The sequence below is a fragment of the Triticum aestivum genome, chromosome 1B (genome assembly GCF_018294505.1).
Source record: "Triticum aestivum cultivar Chinese Spring chromosome 1B, IWGSC CS RefSeq v2.1, whole genome shotgun sequence".
In the NCBI taxonomy this organism is placed as follows: domain Eukaryota; kingdom Viridiplantae; phylum Streptophyta; class Magnoliopsida; order Poales; family Poaceae; genus Triticum; species Triticum aestivum.
This window is the reverse complement of record NC_057795.1, coordinates 174,190,339-174,204,948: the sequence shown is the minus strand read 5'-3', so window position 1 is coordinate 174,204,948 and position 14,610 is coordinate 174,190,339.

The window sequence follows — 14,610 nt, the reverse complement described above, 5'->3', positions numbered from 1 at the left end:
CTCACCGCCGCCACCCCGCATTGGAGCCGCCCCGCCACCGTAGCCACCCGCCGGAGCCCGCCGCCCCTCGCCGGATCCCACCGCCGCCGGTTTTCTTTGGAAAACTGTTGGTTTCTTTTAGGAACCGCGGTTTTTTTTATAGATCGGTTTAGTTTTTTTTCGGATTACTTATTTTGCGGACGTTCGTCCATACGTTTGTTTTAACAAATGGTTTTCGTCGTTTAGCCGCAGACAGCGAACGTTTGTTCGTTAGCCTGTTCGTCCGTTTTTCTTTTTCTCAGATTTTCTGCGATTATTACACATCGCGATTTCTGATCTGATTTTTGTTTCAGTATAACTTTTCGCTCGTTTATCGGAATCAGGCGATTCAAGCGCTTAGAGTTTCGTCTCGAAACCCTCTTTGCGTTTAATCTTCTCAAACAAGTTTTTGCTACTATAAAATTTGACTTAGGTCCAGATTAGTAAACAAAGCTTGTTTCTTTCGCCGTTTGACTTTCGTTGCTTCGTTTGATTTGATTCTTTTTGCAAACCGGAGTTCTTAAGTTGAAATTTCTGGTTAGATCTCTTATTTGAGTTTTACCTATGCATTAGATGAGTGCCTATTGTATGCTTGTTTGTTTGCGATAGAGTACCCGGAGTGCGCCCTTGCTACTTCGAATCTCTAGGTTTCACGGATCATCAGCAAGGCAAGTAACACTTTGACCATACCTCTTTACTACCCAGTTTTATTGTATTATATCAATCCTCAAACAATTGCATGGTTAGGATCTGTTTAATATGTGGGTTTTGGGAAGTAGATGAGGTGGTACCTATTGCCTGTTTATTATCAAACCTTGGGAGTTACTTCTACGTTTGCTTATATTGCCATGCTATGCTAGTAGACGTGGATTGGATGAGTGAATTCATGATAGATGTGAGATTGTTATTTAATGGTTTACTTAAGGTGGCAACTTAAACTCACATCTGGGTGGATTGAGGCACCTGGGGAACCCAGTGTTGCCTGTATTTTTGGAAATCCCTGGGTACCGTGTGATTCTCCTATGGACCGCCACCCAGGCTCAAAGGGATCATGAGATTGTTCATGCTAGAAACTTCCGTGTGCAGCCACAAGCTATTATGGGCTCTAGCATAGTTGATTAAGTTGTGTGAACTCTTGAAGAGGTAGACTAGCAGATGTAGGGGAAAGTAGGTGTAACTGTCTACCCGGAGTAGGGAGTTTATGCTTCTGAAAGACGGTGTCTCGGTCATCCGTTTCTCAAAAACCAAGTAGTGTGAGAAATCCAGCGGAGGAGATTGAGTCTTGTGGAGAAAAGTGCGCAAACCTCTACAGAGTGTATAAACTAATCATGGTTAGCCATGTCCCCGGTTATGGACGTTTTGAGTATCTAGTACTTGGATTATCATGTGAATCTCATCATGTTACTTTTAATTTAATCTGGTTGGGTTAATGATGATGCTTAATTGGGATTGAGTTGGAGTACCCTTCTCAATGTTTAACAACCACCATGATAGTTAAATAAAATTTATTCCTTTGCAGTAGGGAAAAATTGGTTTTATGCAAAACTGTAATCATAGAGCTTTCCACCAGCCATATATGCATGTAGTGATAGCATACTTCTGTTTATTACTCTCTATGTGTTACATTGCCAGCATATTCCATGTGCTGACCCGTTTCCGGGCTGCAACGTTCATGTTGCAGACTTTTCAAACGACGAGTAAGGTGCCTTAGGTCGTGGTCTTATACTCAGTGATGCCGTTGGAGTTGATGGACTCGCTTATCTTCCAAGCCTTTCGCTGTTATCGTTATTAGATGGCATTAAGCCATATTTATTGTAATAAGTTCTCTTTTGAGACATTTGATGTAAGAAGTGTGTGATTGCTACTCTGTTAGAAATCCTTCAAGTATTGTGCGTGTCAGCATTACCGATCCAGGGATGACACTGATGCACAGAGATCAGACTGTTTGAGGTCTGGTCGCTACAAGATGGTATCAGAGCACACATTGACTATAGGACGACCACTAAGCTAAAGCCCTAGATCACTACTATCTCTTCTCATTTCTGAATCCTCATCTTTTCTACTCTTTTAGGATGGCGGATGCAAGGAACAAGTTCACGCAACCGGATGAAGATACACCCTTTGGACGCCACTTGAAGGAAGTCACTAAGTACTTGAACATGAGAGTACAAAGCTTCACTGGGACCTACATCGCCACTTTATCAGAAGAGGAGTGTTGGATGATTCAAGTTCAAGTTCCAGGAAGGACGTTCATGCTCATCACTGAGCCCATAGAGTTTTCCTTTGATGCACCAACTTGGAGTCTAGGAAAGAGCATGGCAGCCCACATCACAATGGGACATATTGGAGAAGTTTACCACAAGGATCTTAAGGATACTATCTACCAGATTTGTGGCGCCGAGATGAGCAATGGGAGACGATCAGCACCCGGAAGGATAGATCAATTGCAGCTTTCATCCAGGAGTTAAACCAGCACATTCGTCGCCAGGAGAACCAGATGTGTGCAGGCATGATAGATCTGAAGAAGGCATTGACCAAGATCATGGAGCTGGAAGAATGTTGGACCAGGCCCAAAACAGGGCACGGGCACGCGCGGCCTGGGTTACGCCGTATCTCACTCTGTATCCACCACGCCCTCCTCGAACGGCATGCGTCGAATGCGGCGTCGTGGGAGAGATCGTGGGTGGTTTCTTTATTCGGAAAGACGGAACGTCTGCCCCCTCCCTCTTTATAAACAGGGGAAACAGGGATAGTTCGCCCATCTTGCCGGTTGCTATTCCAATCTCAAAAACCTCTGCCGCTCCCCCCTTCTTCCCAAAGCTGAAAGAGAGCAGCGCTCCGCCGCCCATCGCCACCGGCACCACCAACGCCGTCGATCTCTCCCACCACCTCCGCCATGGCTCCGAAAGCCGGGAAGGTTGCGAAGTCGGTCGAGGCGCAGCGGCTCGCGGCGCTGCGAAAGGAGCGGGCAAGCTTCCCCCCTCAGCTCGCCGCAAAGGAGCTGAGGGAGTATTACTACCTCTTCTGGTCGACGGAGACGCGAGCGCATCCGCGCACGAAGGTACTCTCAGCTGCCGCTTCGGAACTGGCTCCGAATGGATATCCCTTCTTCGCGTTGTTCTTATACTGCGGGCTCTGCCCACCTTTCTCTGAGTTTTTCTGTGACATTATGAACACCTATGGGTTCCGTCTCCTTGACTTCACCCCCAACGCCGTTCTGACCATGGCAGTTTTCTCACATCTCTGCGAAAACTTTGTCGGAGTCTATCCAAATGTAGCTCTTTTTCGCCACTTCTTTATGCCCCGAATTGAGAGAGGGGAGCCTTTATCCGGCGGAATCGCCTGGATCTCGAGAACTGGCAAGAAGGAAGCTTATCTGGAGGGAGAGCTCTGTAGCAAGTGGGATGAATGGAGAGCAGACTGGTGCTGGATTGTCGAGGAGAACCCGCAGCCATTTACCGCCCAGCGCCAAGCCCCAGTAGCGCGCGACAACAATTGGAGCAACGTGGCCCCGGAAGACGATAGGCTGAAGATTGCCGTCACCCGGATCCTACGCCTCAGGCTTGCCGGGCTCACTGTAGGCGCCGTTGGCGCAGATTTTCTTCGCCGCCGCATCGCCCCCCTGCAGGAGAGGAGACCCGCCTGGGAGTTCCAGAATGCGACGGATATCATGAGGCTGCGCCCGGGCCTCAACTTCAACTTCACTGTCCTGGAACTGGACACGATGCTCCTGGAACTGTTCAAGCACGATCCTCAACATCCCGAAGTGTTCAGGTTGCCGAGGGGTGTTGTTCTGCTGTGCAACAACTCCTCGCTCGACCGCATCCGTGCAATGATGCTGCTGTGCAATTCGCATGGAATTGTCCCAACTTGGCAAGAGCCGGAAGACGATGTCGTGCAGGAGTTCTTTGACGGCTTGGTAGAAGTGCCAGTCCGCTCTGATGAACAGAAGAGCCTTACCCGCGACACCACCGATGCGGAGATGCAGCGCATCGCCACTAGGATGGAAGAGGCAGCGGCAGCCGCTACCGCGGGCGAGTTTGGATTCACCGTGGAGGAGGCAGAGGCAGCAGAGGCGGCAAGCCTTGCCGAGCGAGAGGAGCTTGCCGGCGAGGGAGAGCTTGTCGGGCCTGAAGCTGAGTCGAGCGAGCCCGCCGAGGGCGCGAGCGACTCGTTGAAGATCGACTCCTCCTCTTTCTCACCTTCAGACAGCTCGCCGCAAGCGGAGCCCCCAGCTCCACCAAGAAGGCGTCTCCGCAAGGCCGGGGACGTAGCAGGGCGGCAGACGGGTCAACAGCCACCGTGCCGCGCGACGCGCTCCACCGTGGCAAGCCCTGTTGCCGCGGGAGCACCTCACGCCGCTGCGGCAACTGGAGCGGGCCCTCCCGGCCACCGCTTCTGCTCCCGCCAAGCGGCTAAGGGAACCTACTCCTCCACCTTGTCGCGCCGAAGGTGGGCCGGACTTCGACCTCTCCGCGCCCAGCTCCGACGAGGAAGAGGAAGAGTAAGATTCTTTGCTGTACTTGTAGTTCTTCAATTCTTGCTGTTTTGTCTTGTATCTGATTTGCTTTACTCCAAACCCATTCCTTTTCAGGACTCTGGCCCAGAGAGCGGCGAAGAGAGCCAATGTCCCGGTGATTGTCATCGAGGACGAACCCACCGCGACAGCAGGGGGTGTGTCCGAGACCACCTTGCCGGACCCGGCAACTATTCCCCAAAGCAGCTCCCGGCGCAGCCCCCAGCGTAAGTATATGGTTTACTTCCTGCTGTTAGGCGCGCATGGGTGCTCTTTCTTTGCTGACATCTGACTATTGGTTTGCGTAGGAGCAGAGCAGTCTCACCATGAGTGCCCGGAAGCCGCTCCCGACATGCCATCTGCTTCGACTACACTGCCAAGGGAGGACTCCCCAGCAAGGGAGAATTTTCCGGTAAGGGAGAAGTCTCCGGCAAGGGACAGTTCTCCGGCAAGGGACAACACCAGCGACCCCCCGGCGGCGGAGACCACGACTGTAGATCCTAGTACAGGTAATCCTCTTGCTTGAAAACTTCCCTTGGGTTCTTCTTCTTCTGATTTTCTTTTTGAATATTTGCTTGACTTTTCTTCCTTTTCCGGTCGTCAGGTCCATCTGCCACGGAGCCGATGGAAACCAAGGTCGTCGGCGAGGAGAACGCGCGCGGCAATACCGACGACGCCGCTGTCACCGAAGAAGAAGCCGGCGCTGATGATCCCGCCGGCGGAGAGGCCGCCAAAGCTGCCGCCGCAGAAGCTGGCGAGGGGTCCGGCGATCGCACTGACAGCCCCGAGGCCGCAGGAGCGTCAGGCGCTACGCCGACCGCCGATCCCTCCGCCGCTGCTGCAGCGTCAGGCTCCGAAGAGCCCCAGCCCGGCGCCTATTTGAAGGCCGGCGATGGCGTCTTCATCAAGCTCCCCTGGGCGTCGAGCTCCAGGGCGCCGATCGAAGGAGAAATCTTTGATGAAGAGTTGCTCGCCTCCGCTGGACTGACGCTGGTCGATGCGTCGAGCAGCAGCAGCGGCGAGCCTGAGGAGGAGGAGCTGCTGCGGAAGCTGTTGTCGCTCTACCACACCCGACAGGCCAAGCTGGTATCCCGAGAAGCGCTTGTCGCGAAGGCGGGAGTGGACATCGAGAAGCGCGCGGAGGAGCTCCGGGGCCTCAACCAGGAAGCTCTCCGGTCCCTGGCAGAGGAGCAGGAGCAACTCGCCGAGGAGCGTAAAGCCTTCCTCCTCGAGAAGGCTGAAGTTGAAGAGCAACAACGGCTTGCTGCTGAGAAGCTGTCTGCGCAGGAAGGCGAGTTGGCGCAGCGGAAGGTTAACCTTGACAGCCACGAGGAGGAGCTTGCCGCGCGCGAGCAAACATTCGGCGGGGCTCTCAAGGAAGCAGAGGATGCTGCCGCAGCTGCCGAGGCTGCCAAGAAGGAGCTAGAGATGAAGGTGGCGCAGCTGGAGGCCGATCTCAAGGTGAGCGGCGAGGAGCTTGCTGCGCTCAAGCGTGAGCGCGAGAAGGACGCCTACACCCTTGGCGAGCTGCAGGGTCGTCTCGCCGAGAGGAGCAAGGAGCTTAGCGCCACCAAGGACTCCAACGCAGATCTTGAGTTGAAGCTGACTACTTTGACCAAGACGCTGGACGGCGCCAGGGAGCAGGAGGTGGCCTTGAAGGAGAAGATCAAGGCCGACGAGGCGCTGCTGGCGAGTGCTGCTGCCGCCCAGAACACTTTTAGGGAGAATGTGGAGCACTGGACCGAGGGTCTCGTGGATGTTGCCGCAGCCATCAACAGGGAGCTTGCGCAGCTGGGGATGGAGGATCTTGGGTATTCCTCCGATGAGCACCTCCAACCCAGCGCCAAGCTCATCTTGTTCTTCAAAGGCGTGGCGACGGCCCTCCAGCGACTCCGGGAGAAGATCCCAAAGTAGCTGGCCGACGAGTCGCGCAAGATCTGCGCGGGAGCTCTTCAAAAGGTGTTGGTGAAGGTGGCCTTCTGCAACCCAGGCCTCAACCTCACCAACGTCCTCAGGACCTTGCCGCCGGATGCTGATCTGGAAGCGCTCAAGACCCTTGTCGCACCCATTGTGGACAAGGTGAGCGGGATCAAGAGGGTTGAGGGCGATTGCGTAGATTAGGCCGCCCGTTTTCTCTTTTTCTTGTCGCTGCTGGTCATGTTATGAGAACAATCTGTTAGAGCTGCGACAAGCTATCTTGTAATATGACTCTATTTCGGGTAGCGATTGCTATGTTATTTCCTTTACTTGATTCCTTCCTTTGTATGTTTTTGCACTACGCTTTTAGGGAACTTGTCGGTGCAGGCACCTTAGCCGCAAGCGCTGAGTGCGGGACGTCAGCAGCCTGCTGGTGGTGCCGCTACCGACAAGAAACCTTGTCGCAACTAGTCGCAACTCACTTAAGTTGTTGAGCGGACTCGAAACAAAGTAAGGGCGCAACTAGCTACGAGTTGGTTCCTCCGCGCACAGGTTTTCCATACAAAGCACGGTCGTTCGAGGAAGATAACTTAAAAATTTTAAAACTGATTGCTCAAACTTTAGCAACTTAGCTTTTCTGTCGTTTGCTTCCCGGTAAGGCGAAACTTCCTCGAACGATGCTTGGTCCACACCATTATCTTCTCCTTTCCCCCCGGCAAACTTGTGGGCGAGGGAACCTTCCTTTCTTTGAGAAAGAGAAAGAAGAGAAAATAAAGATATGGGGCCTTATGGCTCGTTATTGCTTACCGGGGGTAGGCTAGAAAGCATCAAATTGACAAGATGTGCGGAGCACATGAGCTTTACTTATGCACGGGGTCTGCGCCCGGCTTCGTACAAAGGATTACATGCAACATCGGCAAGACTTGTACAAAAGGTGGTTGCCGGAACAGGTTCCGGCAACCGCGCCCTACGGGTAAAACTTACGAAGATGCTCAATGTTCCAGGAGTTGCTCACCGGAATGCCATCTTCGGTCTCAAGGCGGATAGTGCCAGGCCTAGTGACTCGTTTCACCCGGTAAGGGCCTTCCCACTTCAGCGTCAACTTGTTGGAATTCTTGGCGGACTGAACGCGCCGAAGAACAAGGTCGCCTTCCTCGAGACTTCTAGCATTAACTTTGCGGCTATGGTAGCGGCGCAAAGCTTGCTGGTATCGAGCAGCTCGTACATCAGCCTGAAGACGGTCCTCCTCAAGGAGCAGCGCGTCATCTTGTCGCAACTGCTCTTGCTCAAGCTCATCATAAGCGAGCACTCGAGGTGACCCGTATACGAGTTCCGTGGGGAGAACTGCCTCTGCTCCATAGACTAGAGCGAAAGGTGTCTGGCCAGTGGGTCGATTTGGCGTCGTCCTGATCGACCAAAGAACCACCGGCAGCTCCTCAATCCAGTTCTTTCCGCACTTGTGCAGCCTGTCGAAAGTCCTGGTCTTGAGCCCGCGCAACACTTCAGCATTCGTCCTCTCCGCTTGACCGTTACTTCTCGGATGAGCAATAGAAGTGAAGCAGACCTTGGCGCCAAGATCTTGGACGTACTGCATGAAGGTGCGGCTCGTGAATTGCGTGCCATTGTCAGTGATGATCCTGTTAGGGATCCCGAAGCGGCAAACAATCGACCTGAAGAACTTGACTGCTGACTGTGCTATCACCTTCCTCATTGCTTCCACTTCTGGCCACTTTGTGAACTTGTCGATTGCAACGTACAAGTACTCAAAGCCCCTGACAGCTCGGGGAAAGGGGCCGAGGATGTCGAGCCCCCAGACCGAAAATGGCTAGGATAAAGGGATCGTCTAGAGAGCTTGAGCTGGCTGGTGTATCTGCTTGGAATGGAACTGGCACGCTTCACACTTGGTTACTTGTGCAGTTGCATCCTGGAGGGCTGTCGGCCAAAAGAAACCTTGCCGGAACGCTTTGCCGGCAAGTGCTCTTGCACCAATGTGGTGACCACATATGCCTCCATGTATCTCTGCCAACAGCTTTTGTCCGTCTTCCCGGTGAATACACTTCAATTTCACACCGTTGAGTCTTCTTCTGTACAGTGTGTTGTCGACAAACTGGTACATACTTGACTGCCGGGCTACTCTTTCCGCTTCTTCTTGCTCTTCAGGAAGTTCTCCCGTCTGAAGGAAACGGACAATCTGCTGTGCCCATGCTGGAGCTTGCGGCTCGACAACAAGGACTAAAGGCACATCTGCTGCTGTGGGAACATCTGCTTCTATGGCGAGAACCTGCGGCCCAGCCGGAGCTTGACATTCCCCGGCAAGCTTGCCGGAGCAAAACTTGTCGGGAGCATCTGCTTCAACGGAACAAACCCTAGGGCTTGCCGGAGCAGACTGCTCCTCAGCACCCTTGGTGTTGATCTTGAGGACCTTCTTGGCGGTGGCTTCAGGGAGCTCTGCCGGAAAATAGTCACCAGAAATCAACTTCCTCTTCTTGCTCCGTCCAGTTGATGGCGTTACAGACGGTTGAGTCAGTTTGAGCACAAAGATCCCTGGTTCCACAGGTAACTTAAGTGCGGCACACTTCGACAGGCCATCGGCAATGTCGTTCCGAGCTCTTGGAACATGTTCCATCTGTAGGCCGTCAATGTGCTCTTCTAGCTTTCTCACTTCATCAACGTAAGCTTCCATCAACGGACTCTGATAATTCTTGTTCACTTGGCGGACGACAAGCTGTGAGTCACCCCTGACAATGAGCTTCTTGATCCCAAGGTCTGCTGCGATCCTGAGACCGGCAAGCAAACCTTCATACTCTGTGGTATTGTTCGTTGCTTGCTCCTTGGGAAAGTGCATCTGGACTACGTACTTGAGGTGCTCTCCGGTGGGTGCAACAAGTAGCACGCCCGCACCGTCGCCTTGCAGCGAGAAGGCACCATCAAAGTACATCAGCCACTCTTTGCTTGCTTCCTTGACGGGGATGCTCGTTTCTGGAATTTCTTAATCTTGTGTTGGCGTCCATTCTGCTATGAACTCCGCCAATGCTCTGCTTTGGATAGTTGAAGTGCTCTCAAACTTGAGGCAAAAGCTTGACAGTTCCAGTGCCCACTCGACAATCCTGCCTGTTGCTTCTGGATTTTGCAGTATCCTCTTTAGCGGAAAACGAGTGACGACTGCGATCTCATGTGCTTGGAAGTAATGGCGCAGCTTTCTCGAGGCCATGAGAAGGCCGAAAAGCAATTTCTGCACACCAGAGTACCTTGACCTAGCCCCCTGCAGAAGGGAACTAACAAAGTAAACTGGGCGCTGCACCATTCTTTTCTGCATCTTCTCACGCGCCTGCGCAGATCCATCTTTGTCGGAACCAGAGCTTGCCGGTGAAGTCCCCTGCTTGTCGCTGGATGCATCTGCCGTGGTTGCTGGCTCATCATCCGCCTCCCTCTCCGCTACTAACACAGCACTAACCACTTGATTGGTTGCCGCTATATATAGCAGCATCTTCTCTTGTGGCCTAGGTGCGACAAGTGTTAGAGTGGAGGACAGGTATCTCTTTAAGTCCTGAAGTGCAGCCTCCGCTTCCGGAGCCCATTTCATTGGACCTGCTCTTTTCAATATTTTGAAAAATGGCAGGGCGCGCTCAGCAGACCTAGAGATAAACCTGCTGAGAGCAGCTACGCAACCGGCAAGTCTTCGTACATCCTTGACGCGCTTTGGTGCTTCAATCTGCTCAATGGCCTTGATTTTGTCGGGATTGGCTTCAATTCCCCGCTGAGACATGAAGAACCCGAGAAGCTTGCCGGAGGGGACTCCAAACACACACTTCTTGAGGTTAAGCTTGAGGTTGATCTTGCGCAGATTTGCAAAGGTTTCGTCTAAATCTTGAATCAGAGTCGCCTTGTCCTTGCTCTTGACCACTATGTCATCCATGTAGGCTTCCACATTTCTGTGTATTTGCGTCTCAAAAGCGTCATGGACTACCCTTGCAAATGTTGAACCATCATTCTTTAAACCAAAAGGCATCCGTACAAAACAGTATGTGCCACATGGGGTGATGAATGCGGTCTTCTCCACATCCTCTCCTGCCATGAAGATCTGATGGTATCCTGAGTATGCATCAAGAAATGAAAGCAAGTCACATCCGGCTGTGGAGTCAACAATCTGGTCGATGCGCGGCAAGGGAAATGGGTCTTTGGGACAAGCTTTATTGACATCGGTAAAGTCGATACAAAGCCTCCATTTCCCGTTTGCCTTGCGCACGACTACAGGGTTGGCCAACCACGTAGGATGGAGCACTCCTCTGACAAGGCCTGCTGCTTCCAATTTCTTGATTTCTTCTGCGATGAATTCTTGGCGCTCCACTGCCTGCTTCCTAACTTTCTGCTTGACGGGCCGCGCATGAGGACAGACGGCAAGATGGTGCTCGATTACTTTCCTGGGAACACCTGGGATGTCAGACAGTTGCCACGCAAATACGTCGACGTTCGCCCGTAGGAAAGCAACGAGCGCGCTTTCCTATTTAGGGTCGAGAGTGGCACTGATGGTAAAGGTACCACCAGTGCCATCCTCCTTGGCGGACACCTTCTTGGTCTCTGGTGGAGCTGCCATTGTCTTCCTACACTTGCCGGTGGAGCTCGATGGTGCGTCCTCGACGGTAGCGCAGCACTCCGAAGAGGTGCGCTTGCCGAAGTGGGCATCAGAACTCTTGCCGAACTTGGTCTTCTTCTTCGCCCCGGGAGCTTCAACGGCAAGTGATTTGCGATCTGTTGCGGCTGCTGCTTCCCGGTAGATCTTGTCGGCGCAGATAAGAGCATCCTTCTTGTCGCTAGGGACAGAGATGATACTTATCGGGCCTGGCATCTTCAGCATGTTGTATGCATAGTGAGAGGCTGCCATGAATTTGGCGAGTGCTGGACGACCGAGTATCCCATTGTAAGGCAATGGAAAGTCAGCAACGTCAAAAGTGACCCTCTCAATCCTGAAGTTCAACTCGCTGCCAAATGTCATCGGCAACGTGATCTTTCCCTTCGGCTTGCTCCTTCCCGGATTGATTCCTTGGAATGTGCCGGTCTCTTCAAGCTCGCCATCAGGGATCTGGAGTTTTCTGGAGTACCGCGGAGGAGATCAGGTTCAAGCCGGCCCCGCCGTCAACTAGCATCTTAGTGACCTTGAGGTTGCGGATAGTTGGTGAAACCAACATCGGCAAGCACCCGACCGCAGTTATGCAATCAGGGTGGTCCTCAATATCAAAGATGATAGGCGTGCTGGACCATTTCAGAGGCTTGCGTGACTCGACGGGTGGTTCTGCCGCATTGACTTCCTGCACCCACTGCTTGAACTGGCGGTGTGAAGTATGCAGAGAAGCACCGCCGTCAACGCACAGGACCTCTGTGGCTTTCTGGAACTCCTGCTCATCGGTCTCGTCATCATCCATATCTTCATCGTCGTCGTCATCTTCATCCTTGTCGCGGCCGCGGGGAGGTCTGTCTCCTTGCCGCTGCTTGGCCTTGCCGCGGCGTCCTCCTCGGCCGGGGCGTTTCTTGCCGGCTCCTCCAACACCTTCCCGGGCCTTCTCCTTGTCGCGTCGCTCGTATTCAGCCTTTTGCTGCTCGACAAGCTGCTCAACCTTCTTGCAGCTCTGGAGGTCATGGCCCTTGGTGCGGTGGATCTTGCAGTACTGCTTGTTGGTGCCGTCCTGCTTGTCGGCGACCGCCACAGCCTAGTAGTTGGTGCCTGCGGCAATCTCCTCGCCGGAGCTACCAACTTTGGCTTTCTTGGCGCCACCTCCGTTGCCGGACTGCTCAACGACTAGCACATCTTTGCCTTTCTTCTTCCTGTTGTTCTGCCGCCGGTTTTTCTTTGCCGGGGCAGCCTCCTCACTATCAGATCCTCCTGCTTTTGTATTCTCTCCGGGGAGTTTTCTCCCTTCCTCAGCACGTGCACACTTGTCGGCCAGGGCATATAGCTCACTGACGTCTCTGATCTTGCACATCGCCATCTCCTCCCGCATCCTACGGTTTCGCACGTTCTGATGGAACGCGCTGATTACCGCGGCAGGGTGGACATCTGGGATGTTGTGCTGTACGCGGCTGAATCTCTGAATGTACTTGCGCAGGGGCTCTCCTTCCTTCTGGGCGAGCAGATGAAGGTCGCCCTCTTGGCCATGAGGCTTGTGGCCGCCTGTAAAGGCGCTGACAAACTGATGGCATAGGTCTGCCCAGGAGGATATGGAGTTGTCCGGCAAGTGCATGAGCCAGGATCTGACATTGGGCTTGAGCACCAGCGGGAAGTAGTTGGCCAGGATCTTGTCGTCCCGCCCCCCGGCAGCTTGCACCGCGATGGTGTAGATGCTGAGGAACTCCGACGGATGCGACTCGCCGTCGTACTTCTCTGGTACGTCTGGCTTGAAATTCTTCGTGCTGGGCCACTGGACTTGCCGCAGCTCATGAGTGAACGCAGGGCAACCTACCGCGTACGGCGAGTCGCCTGGTTCCCCTGGTGCATGCATGTCGACAGAGGGCCCAGCGCGCTGGTCCGATTGACGCCGCGCTTCTCTTCGGCGCTCGATGCGAGTTCGAGCATCTTCTTGCTGTCGTTCGTGAAGAACTTGGCACTGATCGCGACGAGCTCGTGGATCTGATGATGCGGTGGAGTCGCTGTCGAGGTGGATCCGGCGAGTCGGCGATCTTGGCCTTCGGGGTGGAGAGTGCATGGTGGTTGCACCCCCACCGGTTTCATCGCCATCGGCTCGTGCCTAGCAGTCCTGCCGCGACAGCGATGTACTCGGCTACCGCGGAGTGTCGCCGTTGGCGAAGCCGATGAGACTCTGAATGGTGGCCCTCCATTCATCAATCTTGTCTGCCGTTGGAGGGTAATCCAGGAGCAGTTGAGCTCGCGCCAAAGCTTCTGCTGGAGTGGTGGGCGGCAGTGGCGAACGGCGCGAGGAGCGGGATATGCTCGGACTTCTAACTATGTTAGAAGGAGCAGTATCCCGTCCAGGCGACCGTGTCTCGCTCGTGCCAGCATGTTGGCGTGCATGCTGGTCTTGAGCACCCCGAGATCCACCAGCCCGATCTTGGTCCAACGAACGTATGGCACTGCGAATACCATGACGATGTTGGTCCTGCGCCTCCTGAGATGGGCGCGGTGCATGTACGAACGCCGAGGTCTGCGCAGCCTTGTCCTTGGACCTGGCAGCACCGTGGGCTCCCTCGTCGATGCCCGTTCTTCGCCGGCGTCTACCCCACCACCCGTTTGCTCCGGTGGTGGTGGGATCGACGTGGACGGAACAGCTGCCGCCGAAGCCTTCTTCTTCGGTGGCATGTCGATGAAGAAGATGAAGATCTAGCTCGTGTGAACGTCGGATCAGGTTCACACAACCTCGACGCCCCCTACCTGGCACGCCAAAGATGTCGGGGAAACTGATCCACGAACACCTATGGGACCGGCGGACCGAGCCCCTTTCGGTTCGGCGGGGGGGCGGAGATCGCACGAAGAGCGGATCGAGGCGAAGCACACGAGCAGTTTACCCAGCTTCGGAGCTCTCCGAAGAGATAACACTCCTACTGCTGCATGTCTGGGTGTATTGAGTTCTTGCTTGGGAGCGCTGAGTGCTACAGTACACACTAGCTGCTAACGAGACCGAGCGTGAGTGTTTTTCTGCCTTCCCCCCTCCCTACGTTGCGCATGGGCCTCCTTTTATATGCTAAAGGGGTCTCCGACAGGTGGCAATGTAGACAAGGGTAAAAATGGAAAAGGAATTGCGGTTGGTACAACTACCTGTACAGTGTATCATACCTAACCCTGACGGCAGGGGACAAAGGCATTAAATGCCCGTCTACGTCGCCCAAATAGAGCAAAAAGGGACCGTCAGGGACGCCACCGCTTGCCACGATGGCAATCTTGTCAGCGTCGCTTGCCACCGCGCACAGCTGACTGCACAGCCTCTTGCCACGCACGCCTGGAAAGGTCCCAGGGCGACACGTTGGTGGATGTGCTGGAGCGCGGGTACAGAGTGGTAGTTTGCCGCGGCAAGCGCCTTGCCGCGGTCGTTGTCTTGTCGCGTCCGGAAGCTTGTCGCTCACCGGGCCTCGCCGGGACGCATGGCACGTCGCCGCAAGTTCCTTGAGATGCCTTGGTTGGCCTTCCCGACAAGCTCCTCTTGCCGGGGCCT